This window comes from Schistocerca americana, chromosome 2, assembly GCF_021461395.2.
Source record: "Schistocerca americana isolate TAMUIC-IGC-003095 chromosome 2, iqSchAmer2.1, whole genome shotgun sequence".
Lineage (NCBI taxonomy): Eukaryota > Metazoa > Arthropoda > Insecta > Orthoptera > Acrididae > Schistocerca > Schistocerca americana.
In genome coordinates, this window is record NC_060120.1 from 247,201,061 (window position 1) to 247,217,209 (window position 16,149).

General features: G+C 41.6%; 1 protein-coding gene across 2 annotated transcripts in view; it reads right to left on the reverse strand.

The window, feature by feature from the left end:
* LOC124595519 (adenylyl cyclase 78C-like) overlaps positions 1-16,149 on the reverse strand; it is a 736,208-nt gene that overhangs the window by 283,401 nt on the left and 436,658 nt on the right. The window lies entirely within an intron of this gene.

Here is a 16,149-nt window from a genome sequence, read left to right on the forward strand (position 1 = left end):
TCTCTCTCTCCCACACCCTACAACCCACTTCAAAACATATCAATTTTTAAAAGAGAATAGTCGAGAGCAAGGAATCGAAATATTGGTAATACATTACGGTCGCTAATGACATTAATCCTTTTTTGACCTGATACAAAAAGGAGTTTACAGAGAGAAATTTCATAGTAGGTTTAGCTGTTGCTTTTTATATCGAAATTTACAAGTGCGCTGCCATCTGCTGACACCGATAGTTTACTCAGTACAGCTAGTTTCGGTTTATGTTATCGTTCTCAGAACCTATGTGGCATAAATGCAACATCCAGATTTAATTTTTCTCTAGCTCAGGGAATAAGCTAAACCCGCTGTGTCTGACTGCAGCATATACATTACACCACGTGCTTCTAGTTCATTATTTGTTTTCGTTTCTACATGTTCATAGTAGTTGGCAGTATTTGCTAAAAAAAAGCTGTTTACAGCATTCTCAGCATGTGTTGGAGAAATAAAGGTAATTTCTGTAGCTATAAGAGTATTGTTTTACTACTAAAAGTAATGTTGAGATATCGCAGTTTGATTTTAATAATGATAAACTTACAACCACATTGAGGCTATCATCCATAGTTTTAACAACTGTACGTCTTCCAGTCATGTTCCTCAGTCCCTGTATCCTGATCATGTACCAAACGCAAACATCACAAACACTTTACACAATCTTCTACAGATTTATCTTCCCGGTGTGGGACGGAACAATAGATCCATTCCTCCTCTGCAGTCTTCGTCATCGGTGGAGAAAAGGGAAACAGAGATTTTGGAATCCTCATCAGATGATGACTCACATCTCGATTTTCTTTATCGCCTACTCATTTTAGCCACCTTTATGTTCTTATGGAAATCGCCGTCTTGCATTTTGCTTTGTCTTGAGCTGTAGACCGAGGACATTTCGCAGCAACGTAATAAAATGAAACACCTACAGCCGTCATTTTTATGTTATATTATGGTATTTCAACCAAACAAAATCTTTAAAGGGACACAGCTTTCGTATAGTCGAAATTAGGCACCGTAGCAGTATCCAACATTAGGCACCTGTACGACATGGCTATTGAAACACTTAATGAATTGTTGCATTTAAAAGCTACTCACATGTTTCATTAAACATGATACATCACTAATCAATAACCATAAAATATCGAACCACTTACCATGCAGCTGCTACGCTTACGTCGTGGTCGCAGCAATGTGTAATATTTTAATGTAAGATATTAAGAAAAAAAACAGTTGCGAGCTCGGAACACGACTGGTAGGATTGGCGGTTAGCAAGGCACTAAAATGCGGAAACACAAGGAGTTCAGCTAGTATCCGCATCGGCAGCAGTGTCTACGGAGCAACTATCTGTCTACCCGGAATTAGGGCAACATCTGAAAATAGGGCACCTTACCCTTGCCGATAAACTCTGACAGATGTCATGTAATGCCAAAAGGAGAAAGATAGTATCACTGCCTCTAGCCCGTGGAGTCACGACTTCTATTCTATGACGGGTTAGAGATTTTCTTCGCCAGGCGATTAGGTATTTCTGTTCTCCTAAACTTATCTTCGTCGACGAACAAGTCTTCAAAGTAGGGTCAAATGGAAGGACTTGCTCAAGGTGGCGATAAACCTCAAAAAGAGTCTTCCATTCAGTAATGGCATACCATTATTTCATTTTTACTGAGACTACAACCTTTATTTTCATATTCCAGTTGCACTGTTTTCAAACATTTTAGGCGTTTAATATTGAGTTTCCTGAGCATTGTAAACTTTTCCGTTATTTTCTGACATAAATTGTATTCACTTCGAATTTTTGATGAAACAGTAATTTTTTTTTAGTTTTGCGTTTTGATCTTATCTAGTCCCAGGAGTCCCCTTGCCGCTGGTGGATTACCAGCAAGCCCAGATAATTAGGCCTACACTGATAAGTGAAAAAATTAATTATTTTATTATTAAAAGTGAATACCAGAAAACCGAATGCGAATTACTAGAGTTCTCGTCAACTTCGCCAGTCAGGGGATTACAGTGTTGACCATGTGGACGTATCGTCAGAATAGCGTGTGGCGATACTTCAATCTACGTGGCTACGTTGACATTAGACGTGATTGGTAGGTAAGACGAAGGGTTTCTGTCGTCCATTGCGCCAAAAAAGATAAAACAAAATACATTGATTTACAGAGTACAAGTCATCTAACAGTAGCCAAGATTATCACAAAACCAATGTTTTTAATCCAATATTATTACTCAGTTTAAGCTTCGTTGTAAGACACGAGTGCCAAAACCGATCGTCCTTATGTATCAGGTGCGGTGAGAAAAATCGAAATTTCGGCTGCATTAATATTGTAAACTTTTTGGCAGTCAATGGGGAGCGGTACAAAGTGCACAGATGGATGTGGACACACAATCTTCGTAAACATAAAAAAGCGTACGCCATGCGTGGCATGGTTGTAAGTGAACACGAACTTGGAACAAATGTCCACAATTCAAGCACACACATCTTTTTCGAGTCCAGCCACAAATGGCTTTCAAAGTACTGGGCACAAGTAAGCAAAAGAACCAATTATTGTACTGTCACACGACTGGTAACCTGTCACTAGAAACAGTAAAGGCTGGAAAACAGCTATGAATATACTTGCAGAGTAATCTCAACCAGAACAACCACGTAAAAGTAATTGCAATAAAAGCTGAAGACTCATAAGGAAACACAATTGCCGGCCGGAGTGCCCAAGCGGTCGCAGGTTCGAATCCTGCCTCGGACATGGATGTGTGTGATGTCCTTAGGTTAGTTAGGTTTAAGTAGTTCTAAGTACTAGGGGACTGATGACCTCAGAAGTTAAGTCCCACAGTGCTCAGAGGCATTTGAACCATTTTTGGAACACAATTCACCCACGAAAAATGTTTCTTACAGAACCGTCGTTCGACTTTCCATTGAGTATTGCTCGTTCGTCTGGGATTATTACAACAATCAGCGATAAAATCAGAACCCAGTTTCAGTTGCAGATTGCCTATTAACGTATTCCAGGTGCAACAAACATTTGATTTTCAGTATATCGCATAATTATTGGCTCAATATAAAAATTTTAAATGCTGCAATGATAAAAGCTGTAACCTTAAATTAAACGTGTACCGCAAGAAGTTAAGTATTACAATTAGAACTCTGTGTTTGTCTTGCGGTAACGTAATTCACGGCGCGCAAGTACCCAGACTTTATTCACTCAGTGTTTGGGAATGAGAGTATTTAGCGACTTCCAACAAACTTCACACATAACATCAAACCTTAACGAAAGTTTTTCTCTCTCACCTCCTCCTCCCTCCCCCCCCCCCCCCCCCCCCCAAACCCCATCCCCCTACACACACGCACAAAAGATATATGGACATTCTCTGATCACGCAGTAAAACTCCAGCATCAGGCATGGCGTTTTAATTTATTACTTCTTTACAACCGATTCTGTTCGCAACACATTTTTCAGACACTGTCAATATGTAGCACTAAATGTACTTGCAAAAATGTATCATTGTGCGACACACAGTTCAGAACATACGACGTCATGAACATGGAGATGCGTGCAAAACTTGCTTTTGCCTGAAATAGAGCGCAAATTACGCAGACCATATTCATCCAGTGTTTGGTAATGAGAGTACTTAGCGTCTTCCAGAAAACTTTGAGCATAATGTCAAACATTTTCTAAACTTACTCTCGCCTACACGCTTAACGTCATATAACACATTAAATCATTTGTAAAGTAATTAGACGTTTTATACGTGGGAATTTATTTACAGAATATGGGGTTTACTAGTATGAGTTAAAAGAGAAATAAACGCTTTCCTTAGCTTTTTTATAAGTAGAAAATCGTGCGACAATAAAACAATTTCGTAAAGTTACTGACCGGAGATTCAGTAAGAGTACAATTAAAGTGTTCAGATTAGTGATAATTCTCAATAACTTAATAATTTTGCATAAAAGTATAATTAAAATTATAGCGCCACACAGTTTTCGATTGAAGATAGAAGAAAAACAAATCAGTAAAACGACGTAATAAATCAAGTCCTGACAAATACAGATTATGAAGTTCAATTAAAATGTCAGTGCTTCAAACACTTCCAGTTGAAACAGAAGCCAGAGAAAGAGAAGGAATTCCTCTATAACAGTGTGCTTGAAATTTTGAATAGAAAATGCGGAACTGGAAAAAAAGTAAAGCGTATTAATGAGAAAGTTACGACAGGTTACAGAAGAGCGAGGGAAACTAATACATGGTGCAGAAAGATCTGCGTGCCTGGCAGTCAGGGCTCCATTCTTTGCATACTAGAACGACAAAAAAGGCAGAACTAATTTCGACCACTGTATATTTTCGGTAGTAAATGAATACCAAATAAAATGTACGAGGGCGTGCTGAAAGTAATGCCCGAGACTACTTTTTTCAAGCGAAAACTCTTAAAGTCTTTAAAAATGAAACCATCATTAACATTCTACACCTTTATTCTTATTGTTTACATATTTATTTTTCAATATAGTCATCCTGGCGGTGAACACATGCCTCTCTTCGACAGACCGGTTTGTTGATACCTTCAGTGTAGAAAGTTTTATTTTGTTGCCGGGGCCACAACCTCACCTCTGCTTGCACCGCTTCATCACTATCAAAGAGAAGTCCTCGAAAGATGAAAATCGGATGGGGCTAAGTCGAGATTGTATGGAGGATAATCGATGGCATGACAGTGAAATCAAGGAAGAACTTCGGAAATTTGAGGTAAGTTCTTATGGGACCAAACTACTGAGATCATCGGTCCCTAAGCCTACATACTACTTTATCCGACTTACGCTAAGGACAACACACACACCCATGCCCGAGGGAGGACTCGAACCTCCGACGGAGGGAGCCACGCGAACCGTGTCAAGGCGCCTCAGACCGTAGCTGTGGCAACGCTCATGTGTGGTCTCGCATTATCATTTAGAAGGAGAGTATGACCCACGTGTGGACGGTGTCTTCGAATTTCAAATTCGTTTACAGTACATTGTTTCTCACGCACACGCATAGTTACGTTACTCACCGCCAGGTAACACGCTACAATTCGGAGCCCTCTAGCGGCATAGAACTGCAAAGTTTGTTTTATAAGTTTTCACATAAAAAATTTGGAGGCATTACTTTTCAGCGCTCCCTGGCTACATCTAGTGTCTACATACAATACGGAATAAGAGAGCAGGCCATCTTATGTGGTGAGTAGCGTGTTGTGTGAGAATGGATAGTTAGATTCCAGGTACGGGCATATTTGTTCTTATTTGCTTATTTCAGATTTCTTGATGTGGCGTACGGCAGCTTACAGTAGGTCTTTTCTGGAAGCACACTAACACGGCTACATAGAGCAACGTACTGTCTTTTTGCTACACAGTGATCCATTTTTGTTGTGTACTTTTGCCAATGATGAACCAGAGCCTGCAGGCTACGCTGATGAAAAAAGTGAGCCAGCTGGGACTAGCCACTCGTACAGCTTTGACGGCAACGTATGAATCTGGAAAATGTTGGAAAAGTAGTCCACTGTCACAGCTCCACAGAAATACAAGTGTGAAGGTACTTAAACAGAACTGTACGGTGAATGTGAAAGGTCAGTCCAACCAGGTCTGGAAATGTGTTCCATCGTCGCAAAACTATTGTAGGGTCTGGCGTTATCATGGTACAGCCGGCAGTTTCGCCTCCTCTGACCTGAGCGTGGAAAATTGGGCTTTCAAATGGCTCAAATGGCTCTGAGCACTATGGGACTTAACTGCTGAGGTCATCAGTCCCCTAGAACTTAGAACTACTTAAACCTAACTAACCTAAAGACATCACACATCCATGCCCGAGGCAGGATTCGATCCTGCGACCGCAGCGGTCACGCGGTTCCAGACTGTAGCGTCTAGAACCGCTCGGTCACTCCGACCGGCTTGGACTTTCAGTATAGTCAATGTCGGACTGTAGGGTTCTGCATTTAGCGAAAAGGAGAAAAAACCTATCCCGGATGGCTGTGCACATCACTTTGCCTACAGATGGCTTTGACTCTTTCTTTGATGTAGAATTCGCTGTCGTCTCTCCACAGACTATGTTATGGATTCCGCCCTATAGTGGTAACACCACGCCTCATTTCCAGTGGTGATGGTGTCCAGAAAATGTCACCCACAGCCTCGTGTTCAGCAGGAGCAGAAATATTTCTATTCGATGATTTATTTGGTCTTATTTAAGTAGCCATAGGGACAGTCTGGAACACACTTCGCAGTAAGTAAGGTTTCGTAACATCTTGTCTAAGGCATTACAGCCGTCATTCAGCTCTGCACAGAAGTCCTTGGCCGTAATCCACCTATCATCACGTATGGGTTGATCGAGATGCCGTTCATTATGAGGTATGACAAATGAGCATTGTCTTGAAGGGAACACCCATTTCAGCACTAACTGATGTGCAGTACCCACAGTCTCACATTACTTAGGTCTATTGCAAGTGGCGTTGCATTTCAGTTGGGGCAATTTATTTAGCAGTAAGGAGTCTAGTGACATATCTCGTATACGCACCACGTAGCGCCGTCTTTGAACGCTCCTCTGCTGCTGCCATCTGTTGCAAGGCAACGAAACTAACAGGGCATTATGGGAATATTAAAAATTATTACTACATCAATTACCAAAGAAGCACAGGATTACAATTTCTCAAGCAGCTAAAATATTGCTGAGAATGCAGCATAGAAGCCTTTACGGCAAATTGGATGGTTGGATTGGGAAGGAACACTTCCGATTTAGAAGAGAAGAAGAAACAAGTGATTCTACGGGACTCTTAAGAACCATATGGGAAATATTTATTGACAAATTTAGAGAAATTTCTGCTGATTTGGAGAAAGCTTTCAACGGAGGTCAACGGAACAAGTTGGTGGGTATTTTGGAATGGAAAAAAGTAGATTGAAGGAGAGACGACAGGTACCGAATTCATATTTACAACAGAATAAGGATTGCATATGAAATGTCATAAGGAAGCAGCATTGGAAGAGACGTTAGATAAGGTTGTTGTCTCTCCCATTTGTTGTTCAATTTATACCTGGAAGAGATTATTGCGAAAGGCTTAGCTGCAAAAAGAGGTATATTTATCGGTGGGAGGTGAACGTAATGTATAAGATTTTTTGACGAGATGGTATTAGTGGCAGAAAGCGAACGAACTATTAATAAAATGCAAAAAAGATCTGAATGAAGCTTGTGTGGAATATGGGTTGAGAATCAGCACAGCAAAAACAAAGAGTATGGTGATCGGCTTAAGAAGGAGATTGGCAAAGATTAAGACAGGACAGGTTACTATTAGCCAAGTCAGACCATTTAAATGTCCTGGAAGTGCAATCACTGAAGATTTGAGATGTCACCAGGAAGTGAAAACTTGCGTTAATATATCGAAAGAGACAGTCAATAGAAAGATGAGGTCGTCATGTGGCAAGCTAGATAAAGTTCTGAGGAAAAGGCCAGGCAAGAGTTTTATCTGGAGTGTGGCCTCTATGGAGCACAGACATGGACACTGACACGAGAGGATGAAAAATGGCTAGAAGCATTAGGAGAAAAGAAAGGACAAGTTACGTGGAAAGTGTGAGTAAAGATAGATCGTCGGAAAGGGTGGGTGCTAGGAGAACACTGGAGTAACGTATAAGAAAAAGGAAGAAGAACCGGACGGGACATTCGTTGAGATGGGAGTGCTTGATAACAGACGCTTTGGAAGGACTAATTTGTGAGAGGAAATTGAGAGGAAGGTGGAGATACAAGATAATAGACGATAGGGAAGTGAAAACTACACGGACCTGAAGAAGACGACAGAAGAGAGAGAGGGAGAGAGAGAGAGAGAGAGAGAGAGAGAGAGCCATTGTAACTCTCCGGCCAGAACACTAATGATGATGGTGATTATTATACCAACATAATCTGGCTCGGACACCCAAAGTCAACCCATAAAATAGTGGGCATTAGTTTCGCAACAGCCCTCGTAATAATACAGAAATCAGAATACCGTCGCGCCACAGATAATTTACTTGGCGCGGCTGGGTAAAATTAAAACACCTTCCTCTGTTAACGCAAGAAAACAAGGAAGTAGGTCAAGTCAAACGACTGGGCACAGTCAAACCAGAGGCTGGCTGATGATTCAGGGAGTACTGATGCCAAAGCTTCGAGGTGGTTACCCAGTGGTGTCTACAAGCAGAGGGACCAGACCTGCACGTAACGCTGACGCAGCGGAGAACTGAAACACTTTGGTCTGGATAACCTGACTACTTCACTTCCGAGCCATGGACTTGTGATTTATGTGGTAGAAATCGATACTTTAGCAAAACAAGGACAGTCTACATTCTACATGTCGATGGGATTCCATGTTCTGCAAGTCTCCTTCCTGGACCTAGCTCCTGTTTACTAGCTACGGACAGAAACGGTTTGTTACATTACTCACCGTAATACTGCTATCGTTATTGTAGGAAGCAGAGAGATTTTTTGAATTTACCCACTGGTAAGGACTGTCATTTACCTAACAGATATTTCTTTGTAAGAAAAGTTTTAAATTATGCCACAAGCTATAAATTAGAACTGTGCTTTGACAGAAAAATTCAGTGCCCAAGTTACGTAAAGTTTTACTACAAATTTTTTTGTAATGAAAGTTATTCTTTTTTTAACAAATGAATTAATATTGGCTTTTGCGTCATTCTATTTCTGACGTTATTCATACTACAGCCAAAGATTTCATTATTACCTAATTGTCCAAAACCTGTAAAAAATTATATTTTGATAATCTAATAAATTAATGACCGCTTTATTTTCAGTTCATTTTCTGATTATCTCGGTTCGTAAAATGGGATAGGATGGATACCAGTTGCATGATGCCTCAGGAAAATTATTTACTCGGCAATATGCACGAAAACAGTGTCATTTAAGCAATAAAATTCCAACTACGATGGTCAGTGTATTACACTTCTAGTTATAAAAAATCTAGATCTTACTTCACTTCATGATGCCGTTGGTTAGTCGATTGGCTTCATTTAGCGGTAAAATAGGGCACAGGTTGATCTACTTGCCATATCATAGCCAATGGAAATGTCGTGTGGCTAGGGCCTCCCGTCGGGTAGACCGTTCGCCTGGTGCAGGTCTTTCGATTTGACGCCACTTCGGCGACCTGCGCGTCGATGGGGATGAAATGATGATGATTAGGACAACACAACACCCAGTCCCTGAGCGGAGAAAATCTCCGACCCAGCCGGGAATCGAACCCGGGCCCTTAGGATTGACAGTCTGTCACGCTGACCACTCAGCTACCGGGGCGGACATCATAGCCAATAACAAGAGCTCACACTACTTTTGATGTTATGTGAATTACTCTTGCTGCATTTGTACTGAGCCCAATAAATGCCATGGCTTGCCTATATCAAACATCCGCCAAACCAACCATTTCAGTCTTCACTGCTCCGTACTTCGGAACAGACTTTTTATCTCCGCACTTTTGTATAGCCACACCGGCGAATACGCACAACCAACGACACCAATCGTCTCCTCGCGACTCCGAACTGCTACTTTTTTGGGGTGCTCGCGCGCCCAGCGATAATGCATTTAAAATGTATTACACTCTTTGACAATGTCTTTTCCTTGACTGGGCCAGCATGTCTATTTACAAAATATTAACATTCCATGCGTATTCCCTTTCTTAAATAACAAATGGCATATGTAACTTGACAACATATTTACAAGAATAATATTCAGCAGAGCTAACAAAACAAACTTCGCAAAACACGTAGAAAATGTATTATCATCTACAGACTTGTAGTGCTGTAAGACCTTCTTTGTTCCGTAGCCTCTCATTGATCAGTCCCTGGAGTTTGTACACGGTGGAAAAAATCACCCTGTAGACGAATGTTAGTTTGACAAGTGACGCGGTACGGCGCAAGCCTCTCCCACGTCGTAACGAAGGGATGAGGAGATTGTTCCCGAGGTGAAGCCGCCATTTGTAGGGACGAATATGAATACTGGCCTAATGATTTGAAGGGTATGAGAGACAACGAAAGGAAACTGCCGAACAAAGTAAAAGAATGTTTACTTCACAACTTCAGTTGCATAGTCAAATCTGAGTGAAATGTGTGTAGTTTCCAGCTACAGAAAAACCTACATGTATCGACTGAAGAACGAAGGGTTCGTTTTTTACAAGTAGTAGCGAAAATTGGGCAATTTGTCAATTTAGGATACTAGCACCAAACCTACGAAGTACCAGATAGTGAGATTAATTTATCATTCACTAAGTTTTTCACTCACACTTCTTGTTTAATATTTGCTGACACTTCCTCTGTTTCTGTCTGTTGCGCTTATTTTTCGGTCTTTAACTTATTTTTGTATGTCAAAATATTATCAACATTCCTTTCCACAATTTTATCGTATTCTCTTTCAACTAGATTGAACGTAAATAATTCTAATCTCTTGTTTAATTTAAGAACTAGCCATTTCATTTTCACTTTTTTTTTTCTAAAAGTGACACGTTATCTGCATCCGTTGGATCATTGTGGAGGTAACATTTCATCAGATATCTTACATCAGTTATTAAGTGGATACACGATGCCGCCCCGCAAATGGCGGCTTCAGTATGGGAACGATACGCTACAGGTAGTGAGCGGTCCGGCTCGCCAGGACTCCCAACAAAGGCAAGCATAGCTCGCGAGGAGGAGGTTTGTGGAGCTGTCTGTTTGACCACATACGATACATCAGCCAACAGATGTCGTCGGGATATGAGGCCACGAAGGTGCGTCCACACAATGGGTTTTTCTGTTGAACTTAGTACATGTGAAACTACGCATGCGCATCTGTCCGGGCATTATTTTCTCTGAATGAAGGCCTTACGTAAAAGCTCGTTGATTCCCTGGTTCAGTGGAAACCTCTTGTGCCGGTTACCAGACGACAGGCAGCTGGGACACATATATGTTTCGATGTGTAGTATGTTGAGGTTATGCTATCAGGTGATTTATATGCAATAATAGCTGCTGACTCCAAAGAGAGTACGTTGAAATTTCTAGACTGTTACAGACATATGGAACGCCACTTCTAAACGTAAGTTTAAAAAAATGAAATGTGACGCCTTGAGCTTCAAATATTAGATAAAAAGTCTCCAGTCAATTCACTGTAAAATTTAGAAGCACAAAAACAGAAAAGAAGAAACCTACGAATTTATGAAAAGTTCATATGAAAACTGTGGACCAATGTTTATTTATGGTGACTTTAGAGCACAGCACTTGAGGAGTCTGACATCTGTACAAAGAAAAAAAAGGGGCTATGTGGAATCAACAAATTACCAAATTGAAACAAAGGACATCAGCGCCGCAAAAATTGGGATGATAGTATTAAGAGTGCAACGGGAATCCCACTGCTAAATACAGGAGAGAGAGCGGATAGGTGAAAAGAATACATTGGAAGCCTCTATGAGGGGGGAAGATTTGTATGATGTGATAGAAGAAGAAACAGGAGCTTATTTAGAAGAGATAGGGGATCCAGTATTAGACTCTGAATTAGCTTTGGAGGACTTAAGATCATATAACGCAGAAGGGATTGATAACATTCCATCAGAATTTCTAAAATCTTTGGGGGAAGTGGCAACAAAACGACCCTTCACGTTGGTGTGTAGAATGTATGAGTCTGGCGATATATCATCTGACTTTCGGGGAAATACCATCCATAAAATTCCGAGGACTTCAAGCAAGAGATGACAAGTGCGAAAATTATCGCACAATCAGCTTAACATCCTAAGCGTCCAACTTGCTGACAGGAATAATGTACAGAAGAATGGAAAAGAAAATTGAGGATGTGGTAGTTTGGCTTCAGGAAAGGTAAAGACACCAGAGAGGTAATTCTGACGGTGCTGTTGATAATTGCAGCAAGACTAAAGAAAAAATCAAGAAACGTTCACAGGATTTATCGACCTGGAAAAAGCGTTCGAAATTTTTGTAAATTTGTGGTAAGATATCACGAGACCAAAGTGCTTAGGTCATCGGTCCATAAGCTTACACACTACTTAATCTAAGTTAAACTAACTTACGCTATGAACAACATACACACTCACACACATACACACACACATACACCCGTGCCCGAGGGAGGACTCGAACCGCCGACGGGGTCAGACGCGCGGACCGTGACCAGACGCCCTAGATCGCGCGGCTACCCCGCGCGGGTAAAAAGCGTACGACATTGTGAAATTACACAACGTGTTCGAAATTCTGAGGAAAAATAAGGGTAAGCTATAGGGAGAGACGGTAATATACAACAGAGAAAATAATAAGAGTGGACGACCAAGAACGAAGTACTCACATTAAAAAGGGTGTAAGACAGGGACGTAGTTTTCGTCGCTATTGTTCAATTGTTCAATCTACACATCGAAGAATAAATTATGGAAATAAAAGAAAGGTTCAGTAGTGGGATTAAAATTCAATGTGAAAGGATATCATTGATACTATTCGCTGATGACATTGCTATCCTGAGAGAAAGTGTACGAGAATTACATGATCTGCTGAATGTAATGAACAGTCTAATGAGTACAGAAAATAGATTGAGAGTAAGTCGAAGAAAGACGGAAGTAGGAAACTAGCCAGCAAAATAATAACGGAACAAGGAGGACAACCTAAGCAGACTTTCTCTGGCAAAAAGGGCGTTCCTGGCCAATAGAAGTCTACTAGTATCAAACACAGGCATTAAATTGAAGAAGAAATTTCTGAGAATTTACGTCTGCAGTACAGCATTGTATGGTAGTGAAACATGGACTGTGGGAAAACCGGAACAGAAGAGAATCGAATCATTTGAGATGTGGTGCAACAGACGAATGTTGAAAATTAGATGGACAGATAAGGTAAGGAATGAGGAGATTCTGTGCAAAGTCTGGGAGGAAAGTAATATGTGCATAACACTAACAAGGAGAAGGGACAGGATGATACGGAATCTGTTAAGTCATTAGGGAATGACTTCCATGGTATTAGAGGGAGCTTTAGATAGGAAAAAACTGTAGAGGAAGAGAGAGATTGGAAAATACCGAGCAAGTAATTGAGGATGTAGGTTGCAAGTGCTACTCTGAGATGAAGAGCCTGGCACGGAAGAGAAAATTCGTGGCTGGCTGCATCAAACCAGTCAGAAGACAGATGAATCCCTTATCTTTAAAAATTGATATCTTCTAAACGGCTTATGAGCTCTTAACGAACAGAATATCCACACATAGTTCCTGAACAGTTCTATTGGAAAACAGCAGGATTTCTGTTGATACTGAAAAAATTCTGAGAATTAAAAATGAGTTAAAGTACAAAATAAATCGCTTAGCAGTAAGTATTGTGGCAATATTAGATAAAAGACTACAGTAACTGTCTACAGATGTTTGGTTCTCATTGGGATTAATATAAATAATACTAAATAATATTAACGTAGACCATCTCACCGAATAAGATTGAAATAACCCAAAAAACAAAAACCCCATCAAAACTCTAATGTCGCTGCGGAAAAGCTGGTGAAAGGCTAGCCCAATTCATGCATAATACCCATGGTAGGCATCAGCCTAAAGTAATTATTATTCGTTAAAAAGTTCATGTGTAACCAACAGAAGACATTATGATGGATGTTCTATAAAAAGACAATGAAATCGACATTTTTGAAACGGGTCATAGGAATCAACATGCAAGTCATGTAAAGGTTTACATGTGTAGTTTTTACAGTAATATACATTGAAGAGCCAATGAAAGTGGTACACGTACCTAATATCGTGTAGGGCCCCCACAAGTACTTAGAGGTGTCGCAACACGACGTGGCATGGGCTGAACTAATGTATGAAGTAGTACTGAAGGGAAATGACACCACAAATCCTGCAGGGCTATCCCCTAGCACGAGGGGGTGGAGATGTCTTCTGAACAGCACGTTGCAAGGCATCTCAGATATGCTCAACAATGTTCATGCCCGGGGAGTCTGGTGGCCAGCGGAAGTGTTTAACCTCAGAAGATCAGACAGTATGCTTACACACGTGTCACCTGCCAGAGTCATATCTAGACGTATCAGGGGTCACATATTACTCAGCCTGCTCACACCCCACCCTTAAAGAGCCTCCACCAGCTTGAAAAGTCTCCTGCTAACATGCAGGGTCCATGGATTCATAAGGTTGCCTCCATAACCGTACACATCCATCCGCTCGATAAATCAGAAACGAGACTTGTCCGACCAGGCAACATGTTTCCAGTCATCAACAGCCCAGTGCCGGTTTTGACGGGATCAGATGGGGCGTAAAGCTTTGTATGGTGCAGTCATCAAGGGTACACGAGTGGACCTTCGGCTCTGAAGGCCCATATCGATGATGTTTCGTTGAATGGTCCGCACGCTGACATTTGTTGATGGCTCAGCAGTGAAATCTGCTGCAATTTGCAGAAGGGTTGCACTTCTGTCACGTTGAACCATTCTCTTCAGTCGTCGTTGGTCCCGTTCTTGCAGGATCTTTTCCAGGCCGTAGTGATGTCGGAGATTTGATGTTTTCCCGGATTCCTGATATTCACGCTACACTCGTGAAATGGTCGTACGGGAAAATCCCCAATTCATCGCTACCTAGGAGACACTGTGTCCCAATGTTCGTGCGCCGACTATAGCACCACGTTCAGACGCACTGAAATCTTGATAACCTGCCATTGTAGCAACAGTAAACGATCTAACTACTGTACCAGACACTTGTTGTCTCATATAGGCGTTGCCGACCGCAGCTCCGTATTCTGCCTATTTACATATCTCTGTATTTGGAAAAGCATGCCTATGGCAGTTTCTTTGATTCTTCAGTGTATAAAGTGTATGTAATTTAGTTGGTTCTACAACGATAAATCGAATCTGCATAAGGGCAGCGTCCAAGTTGTTCTGGAAGCAGATCGCTTTGAGAGGCCCGCGATTACATTCACGTGCGAACTGTTCACGTGTCGTTTACGAAATGGCTCTGAGCACTATGGGACTCAACTGCTGTGGTCATCAGTCCCCTAGAACTTAGAACGACATAAACCTAACTAACCTAAGGACATCACACACACCCATGCCCGAGGCAGGATTCGAACCTGCGACCGTAGCAGCATCGCGGCTCCGGACTGGAGTGCCTAGAACCGCACGGCCACCGCGGCCGGCCGTGTCGTTTACGATTCAAGTCTTTAAAATTTTCTGTGAGACAAGTATAGTGACTCGTAAAATTCTGCAAGAGTTCGGGTATTTAGAGAAGTTTTCGACAGTTTCAGTTGCAGTCTTTAACTCTGAACGCGTCATCCGGCAAATCTTCGCCCTCTTAGAGGTGTTCAGTGTACTCTTTCCATCCCTCTTTCTGTTCTCTCCTCTGCATTTAACAGCAGAATTTACCTTGCACTATTACTACAGCGTATACTAAAAAAAAAAAAAAAAAAAAAAAAGCCATGCTCTGCTTAATTACAAGAATCCAATGAAATGTGATTCTTCAATTATTCTTCAGTGTTGCTCACCAGTGTGGGGACCCGTACCAAATAGGATTACTGCAAGAGACACAGCTGGTCTACGTATGGCTGGTACATCTCGTCACACATTCGGCTGGAAAGCACGAGAGCGTCATGCTCAACAAAATGAGTAGTAGGCATTAAAGTGAGGCGTTGTGCTTCACGGAGAGTATTACTGTTGAAGTTTTGAGATAAGACCAGAAAGATAAGAGAAATCCGATCTCGTACTGAGGCTCACTGGAAGTCACCCTCACACGCACCATTAACGAACGGAACAGAAAAAAAAACATTTCGTCCACGGCGAATTCATTAGAGTCCGAGCACAAGCTCCGATAGGGAAGAATGCAGAATTTGCCTCAAGCGATTTAGGGAAACCACAGAAAACATAAATCTGGATGGCCAGTCGTGGATTTGAGCCACTGGAGTCTCTAATGCGAGTCTAGTTTCTTACCACTCCGTTACCTCGTCGGTGAATTGAGCTATAAAGAGGCAAAATCACGGTAGTGCGCGAAGTACGGTCCGCTGAACACCGTAAGATGTCTTGCAGAGTACGGATAGAAATGCGGACTTCAGGAAGGAAGACCAGTCGAAGACGAACATTTTGTTGAGGCCAATGAATTGTTTTCTGACGCAGACCACTCGCTGCTCTCGCTACTGTTTACTGCTGCTGCCATCTCAAGAGTGGG